This window comes from Macrosteles quadrilineatus, unplaced genomic scaffold (genome assembly GCF_028750875.1).
Source record: "Macrosteles quadrilineatus isolate MER2022 unplaced genomic scaffold, UCM_ALF_1.0 Scaffold_1__1_contigs__length_201487025, whole genome shotgun sequence".
In the NCBI taxonomy this organism is placed as follows: Eukaryota; Metazoa; Arthropoda; class Insecta; order Hemiptera; family Cicadellidae; genus Macrosteles; species Macrosteles quadrilineatus.
Window position 1 is genome coordinate 150,913,873 of NW_026542594.1, and position 12,929 is coordinate 150,926,801.

Genomic DNA, 12,929 nt, shown 5'->3' on the forward strand with positions numbered 1-12,929 from the left:
TGTACACATCCAGACACACAGACACACACACCCACACACACACACACACAGACAGACATCACTTCGAAAACCACTTTTTTGGGTCCAGGGGGGCCCAAAACGAATATATCCACTCAAAACTCAAACTCGAAAATTTTGACGAAAACAATACTTTCTCCATATACTATGGTATAGGGGGAGAAAGTAAAAAGATCCCCAACTACCACTTGGATAGTGAATGGAATACTCTACAGAGAAGACTACTATTCCCGTACAATCTCAGAAGTAAATGACTCGTTTAAATTTATGTGTGAACAGCTAAATATTGGATATGCTAACCCTAACAAACGACTAAACTCAGACTCTTACAGAAGAGACGGACTCCATCTGAACCAAAGAGGAGCACAGAATCTGGTGAATTTCATCGAAGGAACCCTGTACTATTTTACTAAAGCAGAAATAACAAAATTAGAAAAAAATGTAACAAACCCGGAAAAACTGCCCGAAACCCCAAAACATATAGGCCTAACTGAAATTTCAACATGCCCAGATCCTAATGCATCTTTCGACCGATCTCAACTCCCCCTGCAGATACAAAGCCCAGTTACCCAAAACACTCCAGAAAAATTTCAAGAAAATAGACCATCACAGCATGGAACCCCATCACAGGACCTGACAAACAACCAAAAAAACTCCCCAAACTTCAAACAAAACCCTCAAAAAAACTAAACCAAAGCAATAGACCTAACCAAAGCAATAGACCCAGCACACCTATACCCCAAAAAGCTACCAAAAAACCGATAGCCAAAACTACAATAGAACAAGGACTAAAAATCTTTCATTTAAATATACAAAGAGGCCTACAACGAAAAATAGATAAATTTCTTATAGAAATCAGCGACTTAAAACCTCATATACTTATCATCACCGAACATGGTACACAAAGTGAAAAACTTGAAATAACCCACATACCAGGATACAATTTAATTTCTCACTTCTCAAGAAGATCTCATAGATGGGGTGGGGTGGCTATCTACACCATTGAAGCAATGCCACTAAATGTGGAAAAAGTAAACATGGAAGCCTATACAGATGAAATGAATATTGAACTGGCGGCAATAGAAATTAAGGAAAGGAGAAGAAACCTTCTAATCTTGGGACTCTACAGACCACCCAATGGGGACCTACAAACTTTTTTCTCAAACCTGCAAAACCTACTACACACTCACTCAAAACCCCGGAAGAAGATCATCATTATGGGCGATTCAAACCTAAATATAATCGACAAAGACAAAAGCAACATCAAAGACCTTACTGCTCTACTAAATATTTTTGACATAAGAATAGAAGAACTGCCCCATACCAGAATTACACACACTACAAAAACTAGTATAGACTGCTGCTACACAAATATAAACCCTGCAAATATAAAATCCGAAACCACACAAAACTTTATTTCCGACCATCTCGGAGTTTTCTGCAAAATAAACCTTTTCAATCCTAAACCATCAAATATAAAAAAATACTCAAGACAGATAACAACTAAATCCCTCTCTGATGTAAAACCTGCACTATCAAACGTGGACTGGTCAATAGTTTACCAACAGAAATGCACAGAGGAAAAATATAATACATTCCTAAGAACCATCGTGGAAATTATGCAGACACACATGCCAAAGACCTACAAAACCTTAAAAAATGGCAATAATGGCGTAAACGAATTCATTTATGATGACAATATAAATGAACTACGACAGGAGATGAAACACTCACACCTAAAATACTTAACAACAAATAGGCCTGAGGATAAAGCTACTTTTACAGAAACAAAAAAGAAGTATGACTCCGAAATAAAACTAAAGAAAAGGTCAAAAATATCATCTAAAATTGAAGAATCAAAAAACAAAAATAAAGAAATCTGGAGAATCATAAATAAAGAAAGAAATAAAAACCCATACAACAGAGAAAATATTATGCTTAGGGAGGGAAATGAAATCATCTCGTGCCCAGAAAAAATAAGTGAACTTTTTAACGACTATTTTATCAAAATCGGAGGCTCTGCTGAAAACTCCCACAACAACAGGGAAATATTGCAAGAACAAGAAGAAATGCAAACCCCTCAAGAACCCTCACTAGGAATTCTATCAAAATGCAATACAATAAACAAAACCGAATTAAACAATATATTTAAAACTTTTGATTCAAAAAATGTCTGCGGCTTTGATGAAGTCCCAAACTCTGTTATAAAATACTGCAAGGAAGAACTAATAAACCCCCTACTAGACATCATAAACAGTTCAATCCTAAATTCACATGTACCTGATAAAATGAAAATAGCAACAATTTACCCAAAGTATAAAAAAGGAGAAAAAAATTAAAAACAAACTACAGGCCAATCTCAATACTACCCACCCTCTCAAAATATATAGAGAAAATAATTTTTAACCAGATAATGGACCATCTAAACGAAAACAACCTCCTAACTGAAAAACAACATGGTTTTAGACCTCAAAAATCCATTACTACAGCAGTATTTCAATTCTGTGACTTTATAACAAAAAACTGGGAAGAAAATAACAATGTTATAGGAATATACCTGGATATAGAAAAAGCATTTGACAGTCTAAACTGGAAAACCCTTATAAGTAAATTAAATGCACTTAACATAAAACAGGACGCTCAAAAATGGATCAAAAGTTATCTCACAAATAGAAAACAACAAGTAGAAATAGGCTACATAAAAAACAACATTGAACTTAAAACCAAATCTAGACTTCAAGATATGACCCAAGGAATTCCACAAGGAAGCATCCTCGGCCCCCTCCTGTTCATCATATATATGAACAATTTTCCAGAAAACCCACCAACAGGAATGGACTGTATTATTTTTGCCGATGACACAACAGTACTAATCCCTCGAGATCATCACCTCATAACTAACGGAGGAATAGAAAATATTTTAAAACATATCGAGCAATTCTGCAAATCAATAGACCTCAGAATCAATAACGCCAAAACTGTTACAATAGAATTTTCCTGCAAATCAAACCCAAACAAAGCCCCTCTAGGTAACTCAAACCCAAACAGATCAGACCATACCAAACTTCTGGGAATAGAAATAGACGAAAACCTAAAATGGGAACACCATATCAATTCACTGCAACAAAAACTATCTACATCAATCTATGCTATGAGAAGGATAACTAACCTAACCGACTTTACTACAGCTAAAATTGCCTACCATGCACTCATAGAATCACACTTCCGCTTTGGAATTGTTGCCTGGGGCGCAGCAAGTACAGACCTTTTCCAATCAATTTTCATATTACAAAAGGAAGCAATAAGAACCCTAAATAATACCCACTATCAAGAACATTGCAAACCATTTTTTATAAAAAACAAAATTCACACATTAACATCCTTATACTTGATTGAAGTGATAACCCAAACAATGAAACTGAATCCCACTAAACGATCAGAAACTCATAACTACAACACCAGGAAAAAAACCGATCTGAATCTACCGCAACACAGATTAGAAAAAACTGCAAAAACCCCAACATATAGAGGGATGAAACTTTACAATTTATTACCACATCGGCTAAAAGCTATTACAGACCCGAAAAAATTTGCTAACCAACTGAAAAACTATCTCCTTGAACGACCCTACTACAGTTTAAATGAATTCCTGGATGACCATACTTTTAACAGAAGACAATAAAAAACCAAGATACAACTAAGAAGATAAAGATAAAGAAAAAGATGACGCCTCCCCCAATCTTGATGACTGTGGAGGAGAAGAACAGCAGTAAGCAGTAAGTAAGTAAGTAAGATTCAAACAGATTCAAGCTGTGAACCACACTGAGCACTTGCACAGAGATTAAGCTCGAGAACAATGTATTGAGTAGATTTATATGTAGACTGAAATTATTCTTGTATCTGGGAAATGCATCACTATAGTCTGTATGACGAAACCTGTCTTCTCACCCTACGTCTACTCGGGAACGGCCTGGGCCTTAAAAGCATTGAGGGCACCAGACAGGTTCCATCTTACAGAGTATAACTTCTTGTGGCACGATTCCATATCTGAGCCATAACCTTTTGGTTAATGGGTGTGAACACTGAACAGTGAGGGATAAGATTGAGGACAACATCTTGAGTGATTTTAAACCGTGTAGCTTGTTAATCGGACGCATTATATCTCTCACTAACAAAATACCCCCTTTCTAGTCTTGCTACTACCGCATTCTTACACCTGTCACTCTGAAAAAAAGTTCTAATAATGTCACAACAATTAATTTTATTTACGAACACGAGTATCCGTACTGATAACCAATGACTATACTTGTTAAAGTGCGATATTGTGACATATATACGTCACATTCTCTGATAAACGCATTTACGCTCCTAATTAGGTTAAGACATTAATCCATACAAGGGAGTATCGCATCCATAGTGCATGCCTATAAACATATCCACAATTTGTCATTTGTTTATATGTAACTCCTGTACTTCTTTGCAATTGCTCGATTTCGAGCAACATGTACACTAGTATTAAATTATTGCTCTGATAAACGCTTTTATGGCTCTGATTATGTTATGGTATTCCTATTATCGATCAGTTACAACACGATATCTGCATTTAAATAATGCAAATAATCCATGATTAAATTTCCAATTCTAGGGAGATTTAAGTCGCAACCCCCCCCCCCAAAAAAAAACCTTTTAAATGAATTTGTTAGTCAGTATAGTAGGCCTAATCAACCATTGACACAGTTACTTGGGAACTAATACAATAATCAATTGGTTCTATGACAGAATCAAGGCTCTACTAGGAAATGGGCCATGCTGCAGCGCGGGCAGCGCAACACTACGTCACAGTGGTGGAGAGTTGTCCTAAAATGTCTAGATTATACCTAAAACATATGGGATGTGGGAGTAAATCTATCCACAATAGTGACACCTTGGCTCTTGCGGCATGGCATGTTTTTTCTAAAAAAATAGCCTTCAAAAGAAATGCAAGAGACTTGATTGGATGTTACTAAACTTAAGGTGAGGTAATGAAACGCCAGCGCTACATGCACAATAAGACTAAAGGACGTTAAACGGATTTTCTCAACCTACACCGGAGCCACGGAGGTGAAGAGGTGTGCGTGTGTTTGTGTGTGTGTGTCACGTGGGTATTACATGAGGGGGTCAATAGTCAGCCAATCTCATTATACTGCTGGTATCTACAGTTCGCCATCTGCCACCCTGCCTTCTCTAGGTAAACGCTATTTTAAAGTTTCCAGGTGAAAATTATATCATTAAATACAAGTAAACCCAGACCTTCATATGATTATTTGAATAAATAAAAAACATCAAGATGTATCTGTTTTATAAATCCAGAATTAATACAATTAATTTAAAAACTTTCGTAATTTATTTTACCAATCAATTATTACCAATTAATGTGAAATTATAATTATAAACGATAAAACCCGTCAGGAGTTTTAGAATCGTGATTCCTGGCGATCTCCTTGTTTGATGACATCAATATTTCCAGGCCTAATTCAAACAAATCTTACGCAGTCAAACATTTATTGTAAACAAAAAGCTGCCAATATGAATTAATAGTTATTTGTGCACTAGTGAGCAAAGTTCACAAAGCAAAGCAATTGACTCACTCGAGAGAAATACTTACTCACGAGCCATAGGCGAGTGAGGAATGGTTTATCGAGTGAGGCAATTGCACTTTGCACTCGAGTTGCACATTATATTTTTCCTACAGTTACCTTAAAACAAATAAATTGGTAATGAAACGTAACATATTTTAACACAGAATTGAACTTTTAATATGGCATTTAATGATACAACAGTACAACAGCTGACCAACTGATTTACAGCCAGTGCTGCCAACGTAATTCGCGTGCACATATGCCCTTGTCTGCATGTTACGCGCTCACTATTTCGTGCCTTCACGTTGCAAATCTGGAATGAGACAAAGTAATTAGAGTGAGACAATGTTAACATTGTCTCACTGATGAGCAAATTGGCCACTTTGCTTTCTCAAATCAGTGAGAGAACATGTTCATTGTTAGGTAACTGTAGGAAAATATTTTTAAACACTATAATTTCTCTACTATTTCCTTCAAAAGGTCCAGCAGTAAAATAATTTGCTTTGGAGACTTGTGGTCAGAGCCTCAATTTTTATTCTGCAATGGTCTTATTTATCTCTACTAATTATTCAACAAACTGAGCCGTGACTTGTCCACCAAGCGTCCCACCAATGTCACGCCTCAGTGTTTTTTGTATAGTGCGAGTGCTGGCCTTGCGCCGGAACTCGGTCGGTTTGGGTCAGGCAGCAAACCTGCAACCCAGAGTCAATGTCCGCCTGACGTTTGAGAGTCAGAAGGCGTGCGACTGTCAACCATCTCAGACTTTGTGATTGTTTGCATAAAAAATTGTATCTGTGTAAATCGTTTTTATGCCGTTGTTTCTCTTGTTGTTTTCATTCAACTGTACAACGTTTTGATCCAGTCATGTAGTTAAGTGTTTTGCCAGTCGTCAGATGAGGTCCCGGATGTGAGGTTTCACCAGCCGCTGTCCTCGGAGAGGGTCGCCCGGAGGGACACGCCATCTTCTGCCTCCTTGGGCTGCCTACGGCCCAGCTTCTCCGGGGACCATTATGCCGCCCTCCATCCAGACATCCAGATGGAACACCGCCACTAGTGTGATGTGAAAAGTGCCACCTAACGCAAGTTACTTTTGAAAATATCAGCTTTTTTGAAAGACTTAATTTCTAAAGGGGGCCCCAAATTATTTATTATTGTTATTGATTTTTAAGCTAATTGTTATTTATTAATTTGAAAGTTATTTATTTATTTATTTAAAGTGTAAGATTCCATACAAATTTTTACAGTTACCATTTTTTATTATTTAATTGTTAGGCCTAATTTTGTTACTGGTACCAGTTCTTGTAAGTTCAGAAGGGTAGGCTAAATTCCTTTTCATTAAAATTTTTGATTAAGCTTTTTAAGAGATTTGAGAAATTCTTTGGATGGTTACATTGTTTGATTGTTGATTGTTATTTTGTTGAATTCATTGAAAGATATATAGGCTTTGTTGACAACTGTTTGTTTTTTGATATTCACCCACGGCCTTTCATTTTTGTTAGGGATGTGGGGCGGCCACTCGCACTGTCACTATGGGGGGCATGCTTCCAATAGTTGTTCGTCTGGGGGCGGTGCGAGGGGGCGTGGCTCAAAACAATAAAAACATATATTTAAATGAAACTGCTCTAAACTAACCAAACTTGCTGTAACATTTCAAAATTCCGTTTGATGGCCTATTCCCCATTTGCCTTTTCTGTTATCAAAAGGAATTTTGAAACGGTAACTTAGCCTACAGCAAGTTTGGTTAGTTATGTTAGGTTAGTTTAGAAGAGTTTCATCTAATATATAGGCTATTATTTTTGCATAAACAAGATTAGTTCTTAATACAATTCTCTAATACGAGCTATAACTCAATAACTCGGTTATTGAACCAAGTATAACTTAGACATATTTGCTATATCCGTTTGTCTATCAGTCTGTAATTTAGATGTGTTTGAAGATATTAAAACAGATGGAATACGGATCCTAAAGGAAAACTAAAATATCGATATATCGAAAAGAAATCATCGATAATAATGAATGTTCCCCTTAACAGGAAAGTACCCTAATAATACTTAAATTCTTTAATCAATCAAAAACTTTTTTGTGTAAATCAAATAACCTCATAGTTTAATAGAATACTAGAGAACCAATGTGGCTAAATGAGCCGCATAGTATGAAACATAACACCTAGGAAAACCTTATGCTTAAATTCGAGTAACTTAAGTAACATTTAAGAGTTGCTTGAAAACTTGTAAGGAACTAATTTTAAATATTTCTATTGGCGTCGACAAGGTTCACCTACATTATTTCTTCTCTAAGTTTTAAGTAATTAAAGTTGGGTCATTTTATTTCTTTGATTTGAGACATCCCCCTGATCAAACAAATTTTCTCCGTAGAGTAACCTGAAAAGTGTGGTAAGATCAACTATTTAATTTGTTCCATTTTTTCCCCACAAATTCTGGGTTACCAACTGGACAGCCATAATCTGCTTTGAATAGGCTAAAGCAGCAACACCATTGAAAGATGGTTAACGCGTAATTTGACGTGTTGTCTGTCAGTCACAGTATCTGCCCCGCATCAGAACATTCTCACATTGTTCAGAGCCAGTTTCTCTTAATATCTTTCCCAAAGTTTTGAAAGTACTGATACATTTGTCGAAATAGGTTGGTTCTTGTAGCTATAATATTTGGATAGCAATTTTAATTTTCTCTTTTTGAACAGCGTATATTATTTGCCTCTTCTGAATCATAAAAATAATCTTGACCGTAACTACTCGATCGTTTAATACATAAACACTAATTTCTTCACTTATGTAAGGTCTAATATCGCCACTAAAACATTCAATAGCAAATGAGTTTTTGAAACTTCTTATTTTTTACTTGAAATGTCTGGATTGTGTTGGTGAATTCAGTCAAAAAAACGGTACTTACGTATTATACGGAGGCCACTTATTTTACAGCGCGCTGCGGCGGTTGGGTTACGTTGGGTTATCATAAATATGTTTGTAGAACTTTCCTAGTTTCGTTATGAATCGAACTATACGAGATGAGTCATAAAAACTTATGATAACCCAACCTAACCTAACCGCCGCAGCGCGCTGTAAAATAAGTGGCCTCCGTATAATACGTAAGTACCAAAAAAACTTAGGCCTATAAGTTTGTCCGAGGAACTGGAACATAACAACCAATAGTAAACAATCCATTTACGTTTTTTTTTCAATTGAAGTAGAGCGAGTAATACAAAAGTTTACGATAAAAACATAAGGATTTGGGATAAACTTACTACTTGAACTTATCATAGTCAAGGCATTATTATAGTTTCTACTAAATGTTTTGAAATGTCCCGATCTGTTAGTGTCTGAAGTAAACATTTCTTGTATGCATTAATTTGATCTGACATTAGGCAAGTTTATTTTCCCACCATGACAACACTAAGTTGCATAGCAGTGGCAATTTGTATTCATCTTACCAAGTGAATGTATATCTGGATGGGTATCTGTTAGACAAGGCCTCTATTTTTCTACTCTCCTCAGTCCTCATACGCACCAGATATCTTATTATTAATTGTGTCCTCCTCCCGTGTTCAATATTTCTTCTTTGAACTTGAGTCATTTTCTGTTCTTCCAACAAAACTGATTTAACTGTTTAACTCGGTCTTAACCTACTAAATATTACAAACATCAATATTTACTCCCAAAAAGCTAATGAGTTTCTTTTTATAAACAGCTGTTTTTTGTTTTTAAATTTGTTCTATGTTTTTCTTATGGGGAAAACCTGACCTTTGAGAGGGTCTCCCGCCCTTAAGAGCAAGAATTTTAAAATTCTAAAACCTTATTGCATAACAAAATATTGAGACGAATCCTTTGACACCTCAAACGTTGAAATTGGTCCACAAATAAGGGAGGAGTTGCGTTAACAAAAAAAGGGCTTCACGTATTATATATACAGTATAGATTTTTAAATTTAACCAACTGTCAGTTAAAACAAATTATATCGCACTAAAACAAACCTAAGATTTTAAACACTGCTTTAAAAATAAATTGGAAAATGTTGTATTTTACTATGTAGGCTATATTTAAATACGCAGAGGATACGCGTCCGGTAACCGGACGTGGATTAGGCGTCCGGCAGTTACTGTCATAACCTAACCTAACCAACCAAACTTGCTGATAGTGAAAAAAATCAAATGAAGGTTCAATTCTCTTCATAACATAAAATTATAAATGCCAAAAATTCTAACAAAAGATATACAGTTAAGAAGAAATTACATTCAAAGCAAAATCTGTGACAAAACGTTTAAGTTACCGATGGGATTCAAACCGGGGACCTCTCGCATATCAGTCGAGCACTCTATCCACTACACCACGAACATTGATGGCTGAGCATTGTATCATTGTGGTAATGGCGTTCCGGGACCCCCTACCGGACGCCTAATCCACGTCTGGTTACCGGACGCCTAATCCACGTCTGGTTACCGGACGCGTATCCTCTGTGATTTACATAATCTGTCATCCTCTTACCAGATACATAAGCAAAATTTGATTCTTATTTTTAAAAGAAATCAAATGTCATATATGAACGGTTTGCCTTCAACAATCTAAATCAGGGTAAAGGAGAAACTTTTAATGATTTTTTTTTAACTAAAGCATCTAACCAAGCAAATAAATGCTCGTACGGGACAATGAAGGATAGCTTATTACGAGACAGGCTGGTTTGCGGAATCAATCATGACAACACTCGCCAGAAACTATTTCATGAAGAAAATTTGACGCTTGAAAAGACAATAAACACCTATAAGACTGCTGAAGAAGTTTAATTTCAGCTATGTACAATGTCTGAAAAGAAATGCTGCAACGTTTATGCATTTAAAGGAAAAGAAACTTTAGGTGAGAAGCAAAAGGAAAAAACATTAAGCAAAAAGCAAGAGGATATCACCTTCACTTGCAGTCGCTGCGGATATCGCCATGGCCCTCGAGCTTGTCCTGCTTACCAAAGTAAGTGCTCTAACTGTGGTATCCTTGGCCACTTCTCTAAGGTATGCCGCTCAAAACCAAATAAAAAAACATACATCATACATAGATACATCATTGTAAGTGGTTGGCCTGAGGAAAAATCTGAATTGCCAGAAGAGCTACACAACTATTGGAATAATCGGGATGAACTAGCTGTTCATGAAAATATAATTTTTAAATGGGGAAAAATATTGCTTCCCATGCATCTTCGTCCACTTACACTAAAACAGATCCACCTAGGACATAGAGGAATGCAAGACTCACTAAATTTTGCTCGAGAATACGTGTTCTGGCCTAACATGACGAACGAAATCAAAAATTATTTTTTGAACTGCAAAATATGCTCAAAGCTCCAAAAAGATAATAACAAGGAAAAAATATTACAGCAAGAAGTACTTATAAACCATGGATGGAAATATGAACTAATATTTGTCACCTATCCGGTAAAGATTATCTTGTTGTTGCGTATCATGTCCATTCGATAATTTTTTTTATAATTTGTGTTGTCTATCGTCTAGGGTTTGCCTCGTATTCCACTGCATCATTTTCAAACACACACCAGGTATTTCTGTTAAATGCTTGTCGCTCAATTGTGTTCTCATTGTGTGTATGCAGCTTTTTGTTGCTGCTTAGTTTAAATTAGTTGTTGTCATGAATGCGAGAAAAATAATAATGGTGCACCCTGTTGGTAATTTTGTTTCTACTATTTATTGCTATTAAATATAATGGAACCAACATGTTTAGTTGAAACAGCGGACAAAATTCTTTAATTCTCTTTAAACCCCGAAAGGATGAGGGAATATGAGCTATCATAATGCCATATTTCAGCTTAATCCAACCGTGCATCATTGAACTTTAAAACAAACAAGCAAACAAAAACACACACTTTCACATTTATAATATTATTATGATATGATAAAATGATTAGGCTACGTGTTATAGGATACTGTTTACTATGAATAACATAATAATCTAGTATAATACATTCGGTTATTTTTTCTACCAGGATTATTAATCTTTGACGGCTGTATATTTATTAACATAATAAAATAACAGTCATAGCTGGGAATAATTTTGACCTGGTATCAAATTCCACTCGACTGACGATTGGTATTTTCTCGGCAAATTCCTTGATATTGTACTGTAGGTGTTAGTCTACGATGAAAAGAACTGAGCAAGAAATAACCTAGCACAAGGCTGAGTATAAAATGCCCGTACAATAAGAACAGAGAGGAGACCAACAATACGCTCGGGTATATTGGATTGTGACACAATAGTTGGCAGCCAACTTCTCCGCCACGGCGACCGACCACATTACAATGTGTTGCTATCAAACACGCACAGCAGACACGCCGGATTATCCAATATAGGCCTACGATATGGTTTCGTTAAATCGACATCATTAGGATTTTATTAAAAGGAATTTGTTGGTTCAAAACAAGGAAGGGAGGCTATTTGTTTCTTACCATCAATATGTTGATAACGGTCGTTACTATTATACTTCTAGATTGTAAGACTAATACGGCTCTAAAGAATGTCACTGGTAAGATGCAGCTTGCAATGTAATGAACCGAATCTATGTTCGGCGAAAGGTGCTGGTATCTTGTGTAGACTTTGGTAGCTCAGCGACGTGACGAGTCACCGGAAGACTGCCCATCGGACAACTAACCCCTCTCCCAACCAAAAGCAAGTTCCTACGTTATGTTGACGGGCGGTTTTCCAGTCAAGGACACTCAAATTTCGTTGTCAAACTGTTCTAAGCTAACCACACCTATCTAGCCAAACTTGCTGTCACATTTCAAAATTATGTTTGATATTCCCCACATGCCTTTTATGTTTTCAACCGAAATTACTCGAATAAAAATTATGATGATAATTATAACCTATAAAATAAACTTTATTACATAGCATCACACTTTGATAAGGGGGTAGTATTCCAGTGCCGGACACGGCACGGCTCCTATATTGGTTAGTTTTTGGCAGATGTGAGGTCATGTTTCACCTGATGGGGGGGGGTTAGCTTTGCGGGGGGTAGTATTCCGTATCCCCAGCAAGAGTTCCACTATTTCAAGTACCTAAAAATGTCTGGAAAGGGTTTCCTATATTGGCCATAAGATTAACAACGACTTCCCCTGAGATCTTATAAAAACTGAGCATCCTCGTATTAGAAATGTTATCAAAAAATTATGTTAATTTTCTCAACTTTAGTCTATTGTATTTATTTGAATCTTTTTATATTTATTTATGTAGGCCTATATATTAATGTGCACGCATGTTTCTTTAAAACGTTTTTTTCAGCTCGT